Raw genomic sequence first — 3,430 nt, forward strand, 5'->3', positions numbered from 1 at the left:
GCATGTATGTAGTTGATGTAGACAATGTTCGCCACTATAGCACATCACATCCTTTACTGGTGGTGATTCTATTATCGTATGAGGTACATGCTTCGGAAACGAAGTACATGTTCAGTACAGAGTGCTGATGAGAATATTAATCCCTTTTTTATCACTATCGATTAAAATAGTACAGTGGGGCCTGTGTCTGACTGGTATTGAAGGTCGACAATGTCACTGATTGGAGGCCAATGACCGAATAATTCTCGGCACAGATTACACGAAAATTACTGCAAGATACTTTAAATGACCGATGATGTATCTCAGGGCCGCATTTTATTTTTTTCACAGGCAAATTAATGACTAAACACGGTACGTGATTGGTCATTTCATCTCCCAAGAATCTGTCGCCGACTTCGCTGTTCCAGCCATTGAATATTCTCTATAATAGTGAATAAATACATACATATGTCAAAATTAGAGAAAAGGAAATTATTCTATACATAACGAAAATAGTGTAAATTGCATACTCAAGGTTAATCGTACTTAAAAGCAGCCTAGAGTGTGTACACGAACAGACACTTACAGAATAAGTCAACTCGGCAGCGCAGAAAATAGAAGACAAGACAGGAGAGAGCCAGCATTCAAAAAACAATTGAAATGACTCTACATTTTCTTGTTTTAGCAAACGAATTCTGTGTATCTTTGAACATCTGGAAAGTTCTGATTTGAAATGCTGATCGCTGGTTTCTTCCATAGCATATCTACGTTTTAGAATATAGACTCAAACGAAATTCATATTCACGTAACTAAGAAGGAAGGTACACATATGCACTAGAGCTAGATTCTTTTCTTAATATTACCAAAAAAATTGTATTTTCGAAAGAAACATCTCTTTGACCGCATGAAGACCTGGAAATACTCGTATTCTGGATCCCTTTTTACTAATGATATGCACAAGATATAATGACATTTTTATATCAAACTGATTTATTATGACTGATGAAGTTTATTATCATTGGTACAACCTGACTTTTCTACGTAAATTTTCAATAGCCGTCTTCCTTTTTTATCACTGTGAGGTGGATTCAAGGTACTCTTGTAGCTGATTGATGACGGATTAAAGTTTTGACTTAACACAATACTGTGTAGACTCGATTATTCATGTAATGGATGATTGGTAAGTGTACTGTAAAATCTTGACTCGATACAATGCTATGTGGGCTCGATTTCTACATGGTACTGGACCAGTGGCTTCCATGGATGCTATTTTCCCCGTTGGTTTAGTTGCGAGGATTGGGTGCAATGGTATTTCGCTAGATACATTTGTAGGTTTTGCCTTCTGACAGATGAGGCAAGTTTGTAATAGATGATGTACACTACTGTGAAGGTTAGGCAGAGACAGTAAGATCAAATCCTTCACTTGCACTTCACCACCCCAAAGTGTCCCACAACATGTGTGTGTACAAGATCAGGTGGTCTTGATAGGCATTTGGTATGCATACACACCACAGTTCGGACTCGGTTTATTCTGATGGAACAGAACCTGCAAAATTTCGCTAGCCTTTGAGATGCTTGTTGTAGCCAAACCTGCTTCACCTTCCAATAGTTAGGATCCACACCCTGCAATGCTTGCATATTTTAGTACATCTCAAGATAATAATGTACTATCTCAAGATAATAATAGTGATGTACAGGATCCCTCATCAACAACACTTTATAATCAGTCACCTAATCAACTAGTTCAGTGAACTCAGGTAACCCTTGTAGCAACCTGAAAAGTTCACCCGCAACAATGTTTTCACTGTCCTTGATAAATACCATTTGTAAATCTTCCTTTAGGAGTAAACATCATGTGGCTAATCATGGATGGGGTAATTTGCAAGTTAGGAGAAAACTTAGAGCTTTGTGGTCACTGAAAACTCTGATATGTCGCCCATAAATGTAGTAATTAAATTATTTGAGCGACCAGATTGCAGCGACAGTTTCGAACTCTGCTGCCAGGTACAACTCTTCACATTCAGATAAAACTCTGCCAGTAACACTGACAATATGGATTTTGGTCTTACCGTCCTTCTCTATTGTTTGAAACATTCAGGTATTAAGCCCAGAGCAGACTGTATCTGATGCGATCCAAAAATCTTTCTCCATGCCCGGGTGGTGTAATGTATCTGAACGCACTAAGGCTTCCTTAATTTTATTGAAAGCTTTCTGACACGGAGCTCCCCAAATCCAGGCAGCGTTTTCCTCTAACAAATTAAATAGCTCAAGAGCAATTTGGAACGAATTTCCTAAAAAATGAGGCTACCCCCCAGAGGAGGAAACTTTCCAGCGTGTTTTATCTTGTCTGGGTTAGAGACAATCCCTGTCAGAAATATGAAATGATCCAAGAATTTTATTTCAGCTTTAGCAAATTAGTACTGAAGTTGGTCGAGACTAGTAAATCTAAAAATTTCTGTAATGCTCTCTCCAGTGACCTAACGTGCTCCCTTCATGTAGGCATCGCAATTAGCAACTCGTTGACGTATACAGGGACTTTGTCCAGCAAGTATGGCCTGAGAAAGGTGTCAGGGGTAGTCACAAACAAACATCAGCTGATACGAGGTTGAGTCAAATGAAAACCTTAAATTTGTAGTAACAAATCGATTTTGTGTATTCGTAGATTTTCCCGGCGAATGAGATGCCTGAAAGTCTCTCGGGCATGCAGCCGGGTTGACTGGTCGTTGTAGAACGAATTTTCGACGGCGTAACGTGCCATCATCATCAGGCTACTCCTGTTGACTGACGTCCTAGGCCTTTTTTTCTTTCTTTTTTTTTTTTTTTTTTTTTTTTTTTTTTTTTTTTTTTACTGAGAGGTGGAGCCCCTCCACGCCCACACCGGCATGATGGCCAACACAAAAGGTCTGCTGTCATCTCTGCATAAGGGTTAGCATTCACTAAAGTGAGGTGTCGCAAGATGTGGGTACTGCGATGTTTGCCTACGTCTGGTTAGGATTAACCATTAATACGCGCTCATCTGGAGATAGATTGGTCGAAATCTGACGAAGGGTAGCGGTTTGAAGGGCAGAGGAAAAAAAGTGCCAAGGCAAGGGCCAAGGGAAAAAAACCTCTGCGAAAGTTAGGTCGGGCGGCAAGAGCAGTAGCAGTTGTCTTGCTGCCTGCGATAGGTTGTGTAAGGATAGGCTTTGTTAGTAGTGTGTATCATGCATGTCGATACCTTGACGTTGTGCGTTTGTGCTGCTCGGCGGCTGGCGCTGGGTGCTGGTACAGAGTCCTCGTTCAGCGTCAGCAACCTGCAACAGTTAGGTTTGTTATCGATCTTGTGTCCGATAGGTCATATACCGGAGGCACAGTGTGAGGGAATGTTGGCAGATTGTTTGTGCGTCTGTGGGCGAGCTCGTCGGTGTCCCTGCTGTGGCCTGTTGGTCGGCACTAATAGCAGCTCGTAGTT

This window comes from Schistocerca americana, chromosome 7 (assembly GCF_021461395.2).
Source record: "Schistocerca americana isolate TAMUIC-IGC-003095 chromosome 7, iqSchAmer2.1, whole genome shotgun sequence".
NCBI lineage: Eukaryota > Metazoa > Arthropoda > Insecta > Orthoptera > Acrididae > Schistocerca > Schistocerca americana.